The 17,167-nt window shown below is 40.7% G+C and overlaps 1 long non-coding RNA gene across 1 annotated transcript in view; it reads right to left on the reverse strand.

The window, feature by feature from the left end:
* Nucleotides 1-363: 363 nt before the first annotated feature.
* Nucleotides 364-17,167, reverse strand: part of LOC133767844 (uncharacterized) — a 66,434-nt gene continuing 49,630 nt past the window's right edge. The window contains exon 3 of the long non-coding RNA XR_009866913.1: nt 364-459. This is a non-coding gene — a long non-coding RNA (uncharacterized LOC133767844). The remainder of the gene's footprint in view (nt 460-17,167) is intronic.

The following is a 17,167-nucleotide window of genomic DNA, read 5'->3' on the forward strand; positions in this document are numbered from 1 at the left end:
GTTCCTGTTTTCTAGAGAAGAAAAATAGGAGACTCTTCAACAGGAGTGTTTGAGTTTAGATATAGGGAGTTTAATGACTTATACTTGTAACCCAGAAACAGAAATTGCTTTGCAAGTTCTTACAGCTTCCAGGTCAGCCCTCCTTGACTGCATCATGGTTAGGGCACTATTAGTGGAGTGATAGTTACATACCTTTGTCAATAACATCTACCTACCTGGTTGTCTCAGCATCCTGATGGAAATGGTAGCACTCCAAGAAAAACCTTCATGTTTTATTCACCCATAAATTCACTGGGTACCCCCAGAATTGTGATAAAGACATATAGCAAGTGTGTGGTCACTCTTTTTTTTTTTTTTGACTCTGCCAATAATGGGGGCCCGATTACAATTTGGGTAGGCACCAGGCATGTCAACAGCAGGGAAGTCATGTTCCTTCTCATTTCCTTCCTCTCCTTTATTCTGTGGCAAAACAAACAAGAAAAATTTTTTTTTAAAAAATGGCTAAATAACTGACAAGCATGCCCAGATAGATAAGAAAGATAAAACTAAAGAAAATAAATATAAGTAAACAAAATGGGAGGGGATTTGAGTTGCCAGAAAGGAGGAATGTTGAACTTCTGGCACAGACTCAAACCTGGAAACCCAGTGAGGTTTGCCCATCACTAATGATCACATAATAATATGTTCCCAGGGGAGGGGCTGAGAGTGGCTATTAAAATACCACAGCTCTGGTGCTGGAGAGAAGAGGCACTCTCTGAAACGTGGACCCTGTCAGGTTTCCCAAGAAAGTCAAAAGAGAGAGAGAGAAAAAGACTGTTGTTGGGCTGAAAGGTAAAATGTTGGGAAAGCTAGCTGGGCAAGTGTTGTCTTCCCAGTGCAGGATCTGGAAACGCCTATGTTCACGTTGTATATTTGAAGCGTGGTGATGGGCCAGCTTGTTAAGTGTGCTGGCCGGCTCGCTGGGTGACTGGCAGGCAGCCGACAGCGAACGGAAACTAAGCCATTTGTGGGGGATGAGGTGGCCAAAGTAGCCAGCACCAGGCTTTTGTACGTCTTCAATCAAAACAGTTGTTTCAAAAGGTGTTGGAAGCCATGCCCTTCCTTCTAGGCAGATAGGACTTTCCAGTGGGGCACATGCACATCTTTGGGCATCAGCCCTGAGACTGAGGAAATGGTCACTTTTGATCCCATTCTAAGTGCTACACATGGTAGGGCTCAGTCAAAAAAAGTAATCAGTTTCATGGAGGTATAATTCAAAGCAATTAAAATGCCCACTTTACCTGTAGAGTTAGGAGTTTTAACAAATGGATACACTCATATCACCACTTCTGAAATCAAGACAGGGCATTCCCACCACTCTAGAATGTTCCCTCATGCCCTTTTCTGGTCGATACTCTCCTCCAACCCCAGGACACTACTGGTCTGTTTTCAGTCACTCTGCACTGGTTCTGCCTGTTTGGGAAAAAAACTAGAATCATACAGTATGTGCTCTTTTGTATTTGACCTCTTGTGCTTAGAATGATGCAATTTTAGTTTCATTGATGCTACAAGTATCCGGATATGGCTTACATTTTATTATGAGATTCCAGTAAATGGATCTGCCACCATGTATTTATCCATTTACTTGCTCTTGGTTATTCGCATTTTTTAAGAGAAGGAAGATACAGTCTTACAAAAGGTAGAAAACATAGAGAAGAGAGAAGTTAAGAAGGCTGTAGAAATATGGGCAAAGACTTTAAAGAAGTCCTTCAACAGACAATATCCAAGTATCCATATCAGAATTTCTGGGTTCAAGTCTCAGCTCTACTACAGGTTACAGCTTCCTGCTAATTTACAACTTGGGAGATAGCAGGTGATGGCTCAAGTAGTTGAGTCCCTGCCCCTCATGTAGGAAACTTGGATTGAGTTCCTGGCTCCTGGCTTTGGTCTGGCCCAGTCATCTTTGTTGAGGCCATTTGGAGAGTGAACAGGCAGATGGAATCTCTCTGTGTCTCTTTCTCTCTCTCTTCCCCCACCTTCTTCTCTCAAATAAAATAAATAAATAAAAATCAGGGCAAAAAACTAAATCAATTTACCACCATATCCTCCATAGAATGGATGAAATGGAAAACTCCAACAATACTTAGTGTTGGCAAGAATGTAAACAAAACTATCATGCTGTGCTTAGGGTAAAATAAAGTGATTTTGAAAACTGTTTGGCAGTATGTATTAATGTAACACATAAGCCTGTGACCTAACAATTCCAGTTCTAGGTTTATGTGCATATGTGCATCAAGGGATATATGCTAGAATATTCATAGTGGTGTTATTCAAAACAAATAATTACCTAAGTACCCATTAATAGTAGAATGGACAAATAAATTATAGTAATATGTATCGTATATTACTATACAACTGTGACACTGAATGTTATATAACTGCACATGACACTATGGATGTGGCATAAATATTAGGTTGTGCAAAAGAAATCAGATATAAAAGAGTATAATGGATCGTCCATTTACACACATTCCTGAATACAAAAATAGTATTACAAGTCAGGATAGTGGTTACCCTTGGTGGGATAGTGACAGCAAGGGAGTACAGTGGGAACTTTTATGGGTCTTATAATATCCTGTTTATTGATATAGTTACTCAGTCGTGTTCAGTTTGTGAAATTTCATCAACATCTGCATTTAATAATATATATACTTCTGTATGTTATTATTCAATAAAGTGTCAAAAATACAACAGCTTCTTTTATATTTTTCAATCCTTATCCTCTCTCTCTCTCTCCCTCTATGTGTGTATGTGTGTGTGTGTGTGTGTCTTCCACAGCACAGGAACTAAGAAATTATTTATCAGGAATGCTGCTACCCTTGGCTTATAAAATAGAATCTTGGGGCAGGAGAAGGTGTCTAGTGCCCAATTCATTTCCCAGAAACCCCAAATGGTTGTGATGATAGATTGAGGTGTGATAGGTAAGGCTTCAGGAATTACCCTTGATAAATTAATAATAATGCATCATAAAAATTGGTATGACTCTGAAAAAGTCCAAGAAGGTTCTTGTCCTCATTTTGTTGTCATGAAAAAGAAGACACAGCAAATTGGATCCATTGTCTCATGATCTCCATGAATACCTTGCACTGGATGATCTTCAGTGTTTTTGTTTGTTTAATTTACTTAAAGGGTCTGAAGAACTGATGACGAGTCTGCCCATGGGGTTGTAAGCCAAATGGGGCAATCTGAAGGGTGATATAAAGTACTCCTCAAAATATGCCCCCTCAATGTTATTTGAAATAGTACTGTTGAAGTTAAATTTACTTGGGTTAAGGGTTGTCATCTGTAAAGAAAAGGCTTATTGGAGCTGGTATGTGGTACAGTGAATTAAGCTGCTGCCTACAATGCTGGCATCCCATATGGGTGCCTGTTCATGTCACAACTTCTCCACTTCTAATCCAGCTCCCTGCTAATGTGCCTGGGAAAGCAGCAACAGATGACCCAAGTGCTTGAGCCCCTGCCACCCCTGTGGGAGCCCTAAAGGAAGCTCTTGTATCCTGGTTTTGGCCTGGCCCAGGCTTGGCTGTTGTAGCCATTTGAGGGATGAACCAGTAGATGTAATCTTTAACTCTCTATCTCTCCCTCTCTCTGTAACTCTGCTTTTGAAATAAATAATTCATTTTTTTAAAAAGTTAATAAAGAAATGGCTTATTTTTAAAATGAATTTCTAATCATAGCCACCAACTCCAATGACACCAAATTTTGCCTGATCTCTAGGTAAGAGAATGGTTGTTAGCAACCCTGGTTGTTCCTTGAGACACTCAACTCTTCCTACCTCTGCCTGTCCAGGTAGAAACAAAGCAGAGACAAAGCCTCTTCCTGTCCTTTCCCCCCTTAGTATACGCAAAAAATTTTGGAATCTTTCAAAAAAAATTGTAAAATTAAAGGTGACACTTGAAGAACACCCAAAATATCCATCCATACTTCTTATCTACCAAAAAGATGTCAAAGTTTCTTTCTTCGTTTTTGCTACTACTCTAGGAAGCAGCTATAGGTGAATGAAAGAATCCTTAAGTTGGGTCAAAAGACTTGAGTTTGACGCCTCGGTCTACTGTTTAGTGTTATGTGAGATTGGATAAGAACATCAGTTCTTACCAAGCTCTGGGTACTTGTTGTCAATTATGAATGATGTGAGACTTAGCTGAGAAAACCAGTGTGCAGGTGTCTTCTGGACACCTATACCATGGTCTCTTGACCAACAGTATCATCATTACCTAGAGTTAGTTAGAAATGCAGTTCCAAAGGCCTTCCCCCAGACCTACTAAATTGGAAACTCAGGAGAGGAATCCAACCATCTGTGCTTTACCTGATGTCACCCAAGTTAGGGAGCCTTCACATGACCCTGATACAAATCTGCATCTAATTAGAAAATTGCTCTTGTCTCCTTTTATCTCAGACCACAACTAAGATGCTTTGTCTTCTCAGAAAGTGTGGAGAGAAAGCTTCTGCTTTCTCTCTTAGTTTCTCCCTAACTCATCCACCACAGTATAAGAAATAACTTAGTTTATGGTGAGATGGGGCAAAGTCCATTCTCCATGCACACTGGGCTCTACTTGGACTCCTTGTCCTTGGCTTTGTAACTGACAGTTCCTTGTTCACAGTTGCTCATTCTACTTCCTTATGACAAGCATATTTGGTGCTCAAGGGTAGTTGATCTCTTAGAAGCAAGTCTAGACAGCTTTAGGCTCTTCCCTGGTATATGAGCCATGAAGTGACCCTTAAGGCATCTGACCAGGTGGTGTCTACCCCATAAACCTATTTCTTCCTGCAGGCAAGGTCTAGATGAGGAAGCAGAGGAGTGAGCAGCTACCTCTCAAGCCATGTCTTTCACAGACAAAGAATACTGGAAATCTTCCATCAATCAAAACAGAATACTGGACTTGAAGTCTTATGATTTGGGTCTGTTCTTAATGAACTTAAACCAAGAAATCAAGAGTAGAGTGGTTAACTGGAACCTAGAACCCAAACTTCATCTATCACAGTAGATCATCCCTGGAAACTAACTTTGGTATTGGCTCTGATGCTAGACACCATCATCACTGAAAATCAGCACCAGGGCTCTACACATTTTATTGATCCAGTATTAGATGTTCTCACTTTGTTTCATGTTCTACTCTTTTGGAAAAAACTTCTCCATTATCTTGTATTATGAATAAATGTACATACTTAATATCCACTGAATAGTCCTCAAATCTACTCAATCGTATTTCTAGTTCCTGATCTCAAATCTGCCTACAATTTTTAAAAATGCCATTTTTTTTCCTGATCCCTTATCAATTAGAATTTTCTGTCATCACAAAATGCAATCTAAAGCTGTTTAGTAAACTACCCCCAAAGCATAATGGCTGAAAACAATAATATTCTTGCTTATAAATTTGCAGTTGTGGCAGGACTTGGTGAGAAGAGCCACCTCTCCAAGTGCCTTCTGCTGAGTGGTTCTGAATGGGGCTGAAAGATTTACTTTCAAGATGGTTCACTCAAGTGGCTGGCAAGATGAGTATACGTCTCAGCTGGGAGCTCACCTGGGGATATGGTCATGGGACTTTGTTCTTCTTATGGGCCTTTCTGTGAACTTCTTGGATTTCATCTCTGCCTTGAGGATACATTCCAAGGGTTATCATCCCAAGATACAGGATGGAGTGCATGGCATTGTAAAGACCTATCTTTGGAAATCTCATAGCATCACTTCGACCATACTCCATACTTACCAAAGGCTGCCAAGATAAAATAAGGTACATTGATTCCACCTCTTCATGGAGGTGTGGCAAAGTTCGAAAAAAGCCGAAAGAATGGGAGATACTGTGGGGGTCACCTTTTGAAAATATAATTTTCCACTAAACTCTCTCAAAACAATTTTATGGTAATTTCATTAAAAGGCAAACATTTTCAGAAAGGTGATAGAATATACCAATATCAACCACTAATATCCTCTTGAGGATGTGTTCACTGGGCACCCATCTCAGAGGAAAAGATATCTGCTGTTGAAAAATAATGAAGATAGCTTGTAGTTGGAGTACTTACCATTTGTCAAGCACTATGCTATAAAATTTCCATGTTATCTTATTCTATGCTTATAGCAAACCTTTGAAGTTGTTTTATTATTCTAACTTGACAGTTGGAAAATCTGAGTTTAGAGCAGTTGTCTAAGACTACACAGTTTGGCAGGGGTAGTGCTAGGATTTTAACCCAATCAGTCTGATTTCCACACTTCAGTCTGACTTCAGGCCCTCTCTCTATTTAACAAGTAGAACTTTATCTGAAAAAAAAATATTTTGAAAGAAATTTTCAAAAATCTTGAAAAAACAGTACAAAGAGATCTGGTATGCTCTTCACTCACCTTCCCTGGATAACAGCTCTTTATAGGACCATAACACAAAGATCAAAACAGAGACATTAGCATTGGCATTGTTAAAAAGAAAACTTCAGACAAATTTGGTAGAACTTGATTGAGTAAAGAACAGGAACCAAGCAGCCCTCAGAACCAGAAGAGGTTCAAGAGACCGCACTCCTCAATATGGCCAGAAAGCATTTACTCATGGAGAACAAATGTGAATTAAAGAAACAGCTGAATTGGTTATAGCTCCACATTGGCCTTGTTTGAAGATGGTCTGTCTGATAAGCTGGCTGCCATGACTAATAGAAGCTCAACAGATTCAGTGACTTGAAACATGTGGATTTGGAGTACTGAGTAGAACTCATTGAGACAAAGCACCAATGGGTACCAAGGAAACAGTAGAAATGGGATTTTGAGAAGCAGATCTACTTTGCTGACATTGGCTGAGACACAGCCATTTGTTACAAAATTGTACTGTTTTTTTCAAAAAATATATTTATCTGTTTATTTGAAAGTCAGAGTTGCAGAGAGAGAAAGAGAAAGAGGAACACACATACATACACACACACACAGATTTTCCATCCTCTAGTTCACTTCCCAAATGGCAGCAACGGCCAGGGTTGGGCAGTGCCAAAGCCAGGGACCAAGAGATTCTTTCTGGTTTCCCATGTGGGTGCAGAGCCCCAAACACTTGGGCCTTCTTCTGATACTTTCCCAGGTGCATTAGCAGGGAACTGGATCAGAAGTGGAGCAGCTGGGATTCAAACTGGTGCCTATATGGGATGCCCGCATTGCAGAATACAGCTTTACCCACTGCGCCACAACACTGGCCCCAAAGCTATTCTCTTCAGTTAGGCTTTCAATTAATTTATATACTAAATTAGGTTGCAGTATATTATACAAGGACTCTTCTTTCTACTCACTTCCTTGGACCCCACATGATGGATGTTGTCACCCACAAGTTGACTCTGTCACTAAACAACTTTCCTGCAAGGCCATGGAGATCAAGGGCCTGAGAAATCTTCACAATATAGGTATACAATCAGTCTGTTTTAATAAAGTGATAAATTTAGTGTTTGTATATGTAGTTTAGCCACATAATTGCCTACTCCTGTGTCAAACCCACATGTTCCTTTTCTCCCATATCTTTCTTTAAAAATGCCAGCTGGTAACTGATCAAAGTTAACATTTATTAGATTTAGTTTCAAAATTGAGCCCTCCTCCTCTGAGGAGAGCCCAAGATCACTGTTTATCAAAAATTCCTAACTTTAATCCACCTGTGAGGGGAAAGAAACTCTCTGGATAGAATCTGGGGGATTTAAAGAGCAGATCATTAATTTAAGCCACTTGATGGGGGCCGGCATGGTTGTGTCACCAGTAAAGCCACTGCCTGTGACACCAGCATCCCATATAGGTGCCAGTTTGAGTCCGGGCTGCTCCACATCCAATCCAGCTCCCTGCTAATGCACCTGGGAAATCAGTGGAAGATGGCCCAAGTGTTTGGGCCTTTGCACCCACGTGGGAAACTGGAAAGAAGCTTCTGATTCCTGGCTTTGTGTAGGTCTGTCTCTGGCAGTTTTGGCCATTTGGGGAGTGAACCAGTGGATGGAAGATTCTCTCTCTCTCCCCCTACTCCCCCCTGGTTCCCTCTCTCTCTGTAGCTCTGCCTTCCAAATAAGTAAATAAATCTTTTTTAAAAAAGCCACTTGCTGAACCCTAGCTACTGAAACTTCTGTCCTCAGTGTAGTTTTCCTTGCATTATTTTACTGAGAGTCAGCCTGGCTGAGAGTTTGTGGCCCAGACACCCAGTTCTGCTTGCCTTACCCTCATTTAGTACCATGAATGGGACTTTGTCAGCTTTATTTCCATAATGTCTGCTTATCAGCAAAAAGACTGTGAGCACAGGGCTGCAAGGAGCTAAGCAGTTTCTATCCTGCTAATTAGAAGCTGAAGCTAGGCCAGCGCCGTGGCTCAATAGGCTAATCCTCCGCCTGTGGCACCAGCAGCCCGGGTTCTGGTCGGGGCGCCGGATTCTGTCCCGGTTGCTCCTCTTCCAGTCCAGCTCTCTGCTGTAGCCCGGGAGTGCAGTGGAGGATGGCCCAAGTCCTTGGGCCCTGCACCCGCATGAGAGACCAGGAGAAGCACCTGGCTCCTGGCTTCGGATCAGCGCAGTGAGCTGGCCGCAGTGGCCATTGGAGGGTGAACCAACAGCAAAGGAAGACCTTTGTCTCTCTCTCACTGTCCACTCTGCCTGTCAAAAATAAAAAAGAAGAAGAAGCTGAAGCTAGTATTTACAGAGTGGCAAAATGGAGTAAGAAGAAAGCAGAGAATTTGAGACCCAGGTACTCCTATTTCTCAGTCCCTGCTCTGCCACTTCGTAGCTGGGTGACTTTGACTAAATTATAAAAAGGCACAGCATTTATTTCTTGAAAATGTTGAGAAGCATCCCTGGTTTGTAAGGTATGATAACAATACAGTATAGAAAGTTCCTGACATATAATAGATGTCCTAAACCAGTCACTTACATTTTCATTATTATTGATTACATATTTGATTGGTTCTAAATTCTTCTATCTAATCTTGGCCTCTTTCCAGGCACAATCCTGCCTTTGGGGATGGCCTTATGACAGATTTGAATGAGGTGGGTTTGGGCTGTTTAATTGGCTTGCTGAGTAGAACTGAGTGATTGAAGGGAATTGGCGGACTGAGGTGGTAGCAAGAATACAGTAGTCATGAGATTTTCTTCTCGGGGGCAGAACTCTTGGCATCAGGGAAAAGAAGGTAACTTTCTTATGACTCAGCAGTGATTAGGCTCCAGATCTCAAAATATTTGCAAACTTCTGCATTCTCTACGGATACACAGGTCTTTGTGTGTTCCTTGAGGAAGTATTAATGCAGAATGGAGGCAGTTTGAAAATGGCTTCTTGCCGAGGTGATTAAAATTTTATGACAACAGTTGGGTTGGAATGAATTTTCCTTCTGGTCTCATAATTTCAAAGTGGAAGGAAATTCCTCGTTCAAAACAAAGTAAAGCCACTGATGAGAACATCTTCAGCACGCTGGAGTTTGGCTTGAGGATCACTCCTCTGAAGGAGGAGGGACACAAGTTGTGCCAGCTTTTTGTGTCTTTTATACAAATGTTTGTGAAACTTTCTTGTGGCATTCACATGCTTTTGTTGCAATGTAAGTATACAACACTAGGAAGGAGGAGACTTGGGCTCCAAGTCCCCTGCTGCACTTTGCTTGTTATATGATATTGGAAAGGCAGCAAGTCCTGTTTAGGATTAGGTTGTCTCATCCGGAAATTTGTGAAATTCTTATGTACCCAAATGCTCTGAATATAGCATGTGTAACCTCCAGGTGACTGCAGCCAATTGATGTGCATAGTGGGTGCTTAATAACCATTTGATCAGTTAGGGAATCCAGACTCAGCCCATGTATGTTGTGACTGTCTTGGGCATGTCTCCAGGCCTTCTCTGTAAAATAAAAGTGTTCTGCATTCATGGCTACTTGCTTTATTCCACTCCTAGTTGCTTCTGTATCCATCGTGTTATGTCTTTGCCCTTGTGTGCACCTACATGAGGGTTCTACCACAGCTGCCATATATACATTCTGAAGCACTAATCACCTGTCTCAAAGACATGTCCCAATTGAAAGCCTAATGTCCTTTGCTTTGTGACCTCAGTTCAGTATATGTCAAGAGCTTCCCTGTAAAATGCAAATTATGGAGTGCTATAAAGTTTCCATTCCAGCTGCATTTCAAACCACAGTGAGCAAAATATTTTTATCCAATCAAATGGAAATATTTTCTCTCTCGCTATAAAGCTGCTCAACTCCTAAACATCTCAAGGGAGTTTCCAGAAATATTTATCTCCAACAGAAACTCAAAACCCTAATAACAATAAGATTACAATGGAACCAATCAAACCATGGACAATCCTTGAAAGATGGTTTCACAAACAGCATGCTTTTTGATTGACATTAAATTATTTGCAGAAGGTTACTATACTAACACTCATTTTCCTGTATGTTCATAGAAGGTAGGATTCATACTGATAGAGATTTTCAGCTTTGAGGTAAAAGTGCTCCTCCAATCCATGCTTGTAACAGTCATCAGAAGACAATCCAAACACTGCTTCATCACTTTTCAAAATTTATTTAGAGGCACTGGTTGCCTTCAGCTGTTGTAACAAGGTATACCACAAGCTGAATTGGTTTTCAAGTATCAGAAATGTATTTTTTCACCATTCTGTAGCTAGAAGGCCACAATCAAGCTGTTGGCAGAACCATGCTCCCTCTGAGGCCTGGGGGATAATTTTTTTTTCTTTTTCCTAGCTTCTCATGGTTTGTCAGTGCTTGGCATTTCTTGGTTTATAACTAAAGACTTTCAGTCTTTGCCTCCTCTGTTGTCTCATGGCATTCTCCCTTGTTTGTCCCTTTTCCTTTTTTCATAGGACATCAGTCATTTGGATTAAGGACCACCACCACTCCAAAATGATCCCATCTTAACTAGATCTGCAATGATGCTTTTTCCAAATAAGGTCACTTTCTTCCTTTCTTTTTAAAAATTTTTCATTTATTTATTTGAAAGTCAGAGAGAGACAGAGAGATGGGGAGAGTGAGAAAAAGAGAGAGAGAGAGATCTTCCATCCACTGGTTCACTCTCCAAATGGCTGCAACAACCAGGGTGGGGCTGGGATGAAACTAAGAGCCAGGAGCTTCTTCTGGGTGTCCCACATGGGCACAGGGGCTCAAGTACTTGGGCCCTCCTCCACTATTTTCCAGAGCATATTATACAGGGAGCTGGATTGGAAATGAAGCAGCTGGGACTTGAACCAGCACCCATGTGGGATGCTGGCTCTGCAGGCCACAGCTTTAACCCAGAATGTTACAGGTGACACAATTAAAGCCATAAAATTCAGGTACATGAAAACACATGTTTAATAGGGATAGATAAAAATAAGCATTTGGTACACAGGAGAAGCTGAAGAAGTAAAAAGGTAAGTGGTAGTCAAAAGCTCACTGACATATTGCTAACATATTTCACACAATGACCACAAAACTATGTAATTTATATTTTGAAGCAAGAGTGATAATGTTTTAGCCCAACTCTTTGCCCACTGCATGCACTTTCCTACATATATTTGTTGTATGGTTGTTTAGATTCTGGTTGAAAACTCCAATGCCATTGAGAGTTGACTGTTTCCCAAAAGCAACCACTGTGTTGCTGGATCTTCTAGCTTGTAGGGGACTCTTTTCTTGAGTAAAATTCTGGATCACCTAACCGGTGTCAGGAATCTTGTTCTCTAACTTAGGGCCTGGAGAGGTATCCCCACTTCTGTGACAATCCCCCTGATTTTTGATGAGTATTAGTATTGGTGTATTTTGTGCTAATAGTTTCCTATTTTTTGATCCAAAGAACTCAATTGCTGTAGCACGTGGTGTCCAAACCCATTCTAGACAATGTCCCATGAAAGTCATTCTGAAACTAGATTAGTCAAGTATAACTTTATCATAAATCTGTGCAGAGATGGGATCAGCACAGGTAATGAATTTCTTTATCAAACATTTCCATTTTTCTCTTCACAGTCACATACACTTCTTATTTTCATTGATATCCATGTCACTGAACAATGAACCTCTCTTTCCTTAGAGTCTGGTCTCCTTTTGCTCAATGAAAATGTATTACTCCAGTTCTCCTCCTTGCCTCCCTGTCTTTGAGCCATTTCCTTTGTCACTTCTTTGGATTCTTTTTCCCCTCCAGAAACTGTGAATATATGTTCTGATCTAGGTACACAATTCCACCTACTCCCGCTATGCTTAAAGGACATTATCATGATCCCTACTCATGTGAATTTTCATTTTTCATAGGCTCAATTACCTGTGCTCAACCACAGTCTGGAAATATGAAACAGAAAATTCCAGATATAAATAATCTGCAAGTTTTAAATTGCATGTCATTCTGAGTAGTGTAGTGAAACTTTGTGCCACCCTATTCTGTTCTGCCCAGGATATGAATCATCCCTTTGTTCAGCATATCCAAATTGTATATGCTACCCACCCATCAGTCGCTTAGTAGCCATCTTGTTTACCAGGTTGACTAGTGCAGTAGCATAGTGCATGTGTTCAAGTAACCCTTACTTTACTTATTAATGGCTCCAAAGCACAAAAGTGTTGTAATGCTGACAATTTGAAGGTGAAAATGCTTCCTTTAAAGTTTTTTGACTTAAGGAATGGAAAATAATATATCTTAAGCTTACTGAGATATACTGTAAGAATAAATATTCTACCCATGAAATTGTGAAGATGGAAAAAAATTCATGCTAGTTTTCAGTCACCCCTGCAACTGTAAAAATTGTAGTCAGTGTGTGATGATATAAGAAAGAATATGGTCTGCTATATAGAGGTTGGTACTATCCTCAGTTTCAAGCATCCATTGGGGGTATTGAAACATATCCCCTGCAAATATAGGGGCAAACTCCATTAGTTTATAATATTGTGTTCCCGCCTGTCCCCTTGGCATGCTCTCCAACTCTGTTGGTAACAGGCTTGGCCACATGACTTTCTTTCGTTAGTAGAACATGAGTGGAGATTATATGTGTCACTTCTGAGCTGAGGGCTTAAATGTAGTTTTGTAGTTGTCACTTATTCTGCCATTTAACATGAGAACAGTTTGTATCAGATGCACATGTACCTGGGAATAGAGCAGCAGAGCCACAGAGCTGTACCTGATCCCAGGAGAAATGCTGTGTGAGTATCAGTAAGCTTTTGCTATTCAAGCTACTAAAATTTGGGGGCTGTTTGTTACGCAGTATAATCTAGTGAAATATGAAATACACAATCAGTCTCAAGTCTACCATAACCTTTTTTCTAGTATCACATAGCCCATATTTCTCACTACATGTTTTGTTGGCCTCTCTAGCTAAGTTTGTTTAAAAATTAACTTATTAGGACTTTGCATTTTTGTTCTCTCAAAAAAGGTCTTACTTCTGACTTCCAAATTTCTATAAATATGACCTCGATTTTGAAGGTGGCTCGGACTTCAAACTTTGTAACCAGCTTCCAATCTCCCTCTTTCTTAGTATTTCCATGTTTAGTCAATTGTCAAGTCTGTTGAGTTTGGTTTTCTTTATTTCAATAAATGTTTATGAAAACCTACTGTACATCTAGCATGCTTTTTATCTCTGTGGGGTTTAAGGGTTAATAAGACACAGCTCCTGCCTTCAAGAAGTTTTCCATCTGATTTGGGAGCAGGATCATGAAGATGATTTCAGCACTATCCAATTCCTGAGTGATAAAATTATCTTATGTGGAGAGGAGGGGCATATGGCCTAGCCTGGGTGTTTATAGAAGACTTTGTTGGCTGGGGGAGCTGACATTTCAGGAATGAGTAGGAAAGACCAAATAAAGGGAATTGGAAACATGGCAAGCAGACTATTCTGATGAGAACCAGAAAACACGATTGAATGTAGAGGGTTAGTCAACTACAATGGAGTTCAATATTGTCTAAGCATACACTGTGAAGCCAGGGTGGAAAGAGATAAGATGGGAGAATGAAAAAGGGTACAGATGATAGAAATGTTTATATTTTCTGTCACACAGCTTAGAGTTTGGTCTTCAGAGTTTCGGAAGACAAGCTTGATCAAATCTGGCAGTAGTAAGAAAAGTGGATTACTTTTTATATTAATTAAAACAGAACACATTATATAGTATCTATAACATGCCAGATTCTAAGTGCTATACAAATATTAGTTTAATTAACTCTTCTGACAGCCTTAGAGCATATGAGCTACTATAATTTAGTATTTTACATATGACGAAGTGGAGGCAGGAAGAAATGTAGAAATTTGCCAGTGGCCATTCATGACAAGTGTAAGAACCTGGATTTGAATCCAGGAAGTTTGGCATCAAAATTCAAGTGTTGAACCACTACTCTATTTGGCTATGACTAGACGTGGAGAAACCATATTTTGCAGTTATAAAGTGGCTGCAAAATATTAGATTACCTAGGTAGAGCTAGTGTGGTCATGAGAGGTCAAATGTAGGAAATCTTTTGGTGATTAGGCAAGAACTTGAGGTTGTTGGGATGAAGGAGGATCCACAGAGAAAACAGTCAGGCTTGATTTGGAATTTTTTTTTTGTTTGTTTGACTGGCATTAGAGGCAGCGCATGTCTCAAGGGAGATGTGGTACATAAGGGGATGAGCAGATTTGGGAGGCAAGTAAGAGATTAGGCTTGGGATATGTTTGGTAGAGCAAGCTAGAAGACAGTAACCTGAGAACTGACTTATAGGCAAGAAGACAGAGATGGTGAGTTGCCATCATTACCAAGTTAGCTCAGGTACTTTTATCTCATACCTGAAGTGCCTGCAAGTGGCCTCCTAACAGGCTTCTCTAATCACTATCCCTGAGCAGTCCAACCAATTCTGCTCTGCCAGTTAGAGTTAACCTTCTGACTGCCCACATTAACCATGTTGTTCTCTACTTCCCCCTTTCGAAGGGCTCCCTCTGCTCATCCTTCACCTCTTCAATCTGGCTTTGTGTTCTCGGAAAATTAAGCTCTGACATTTCTGGTCTTGCTCCTGTTCCAGTGACCTAGGTACAGCCCACATTCTGGCTTCGTGTCCCCATTCATTCCCTGCCTTTCTGTGATTTTACATCTTCCCTCATGTTCCTTCCTTCTCCCTGTGTCTAACAGAACCCTGACTTTCTTTCAAGACTCATACAAAACATCCTTTCTTCCACAAATCTTCACTAATTATTCCAGCTAGCAGTGGTCTTTCCTGTCTCTCAATCGCCACCATTGTATGCAGGCAATACCACATCATGCACAGGTTCATACTCAATGACTGTTCACCTGAGGGATTCATTTCCCTGTTTAAGACTAAAGCACTTTGTCCACATTTTATATTCTACTTATAAATATGTATTAAATGCACATTTATCTAAAACAAGGTAAAAAAAAATGTCCATTTTTAACTTAAAAAGAGCTTACCTTGGGTCATTTCAGACATGTAGCCATCATTTTCCTACTCAGTTTTGTGTAGATATGTCAGTGAACTATGCATATTCCCCTAAACCAGATATAATAAGGGATGGGGGAGAGTAAGGAGTCTTGAGTATATTCTCCAAAGGTTCCACAACATTTTCAAAAGCAGTATGTTAGCATGGCTGTTGTTTAGCCTATGAGTTCAAAAGAAGCAACATGAGCAAGTGAATTATTGAGAACTGACGTGAATTTCTACCCATGTTTTAGAGCTAGAATGCTTCTGGCCCTAGCAGCTCCAAGTTTCCTCCTTTCTGCAAAACATGGACCTCATCTTGGCAAGACCAGTCCCTGCAGGCTAAGATGCACTTTGATTGAAGTATTGCAGACTTTGTTGTTTTGCCTGATCATTTTAACTGTCAAATGTCCATAAGGAACCTTCCAGAACTAGATCACAAGTGTTATGGGAACAGAGTTTTGCCTCTGGGCTGTGGGGTCCTGAAGGACCTCAAGGATGAGGACGTCGAGGCACTGCCTTGCAGATGCTTAGTGTGTGAATCAGTCAACGTAAGAATCCCAGGCATGTTTCCCGGGGTTCTGAACTTTCTGTGAAAGAAAATGGTTTTCCAAGTGAAATAATTACCCCATTAGTCATGTATTTTAAAGAAATTGTTATGAGTAGTGTGAATATACTACACATTTTTTAATAAAGTTAATGTATTTATTATTTTTATCCTGAGATATTCTAAGTGTGTTTGTGTGAGAGAGACAGAGAGAGAGAGACTTTCAGGTTTTTTTTTGTTTGTTTGTTTGTTTGTTTGGACAGGCAGAGTGGACAGTGAGAGAAACAGAGAGAAAGGCTTTCCTTTTCCGTTGGTTCACCCCTCAATGGCCACTGCGGCCGGAGCGCTGCAGCCGGTGCACCGCGCTGATCTGAAGCCAGGAGCCAGGTGCTTCTCCTGGTCTCTCATGCGGGTGCAGGGCTCAAGGATTTGGGCCATCCTCTACTGTACTCCCAGGCCACAGCAGAGAGCTGGACTGGAAGAGGAGCAACTGGGACAGAATCCGGCACCCCGACCGGGACTAGACTCCAGTGTGCCGGTGCCGCAGGCGGAGGATTAGCCTATTGAGCCATGCCGCCAGCCAGTTCAGTTGTTTTCTATACAATCATGCCTGTCTTATCTATAGCACTGCTGAACAAACTTCCTTTTTCACATCTGTATTTAAATGAGAGACTAACAAAAATCGAGTATCATTATCCTAAGCCTCAGCTCACACTTAATGAAAGAGCTGGTATGAATTATTTATAGAATGTCATACTTCAGGTTTTAAATTCAATATATTGTGATACATGTACTACATAATTTAAGAGGCAGACAAGTTACAATATGGCACCTGCCCGTGCTTCTCAATTCAGTCATTTCTGCTGAGTTAAAATCTCCATCACATCAATATTTTATCAAAGACCTTCCATTTCTTTCCTTTAAAATGAGCCAGCATCCAAAACCCTGCAAGGGCAAGTGATCCGTTTAACTTAGGATAAATCTCACATGCTGCATGATTTAACAGTCCAATTCTGAGCTTCCTAAGTCACCGAAATATGTTGGGAGCAGAGGACGGAGAGTCTCCTCAAGATTTGCTCTCTATCTTGCTGTCTCTGGGTCAATGCTCCCAGTGTGTTACATTTTGTGCTTCACCTCCAGTCTGCTCCCCTCCTCTGGGCCAGAATCCATTCTGCCTGTCTTGCCTGCTGCTTTGCTCTTGCTCTTTCCTCTGTTTCTTTTCCCATTAGTAATTATTTATTAGACT

This window comes from Lepus europaeus, chromosome 10, assembly GCF_033115175.1.
Source record: "Lepus europaeus isolate LE1 chromosome 10, mLepTim1.pri, whole genome shotgun sequence".
NCBI classification, from domain to species: Eukaryota; Metazoa; Chordata; class Mammalia; order Lagomorpha; family Leporidae; genus Lepus; species Lepus europaeus.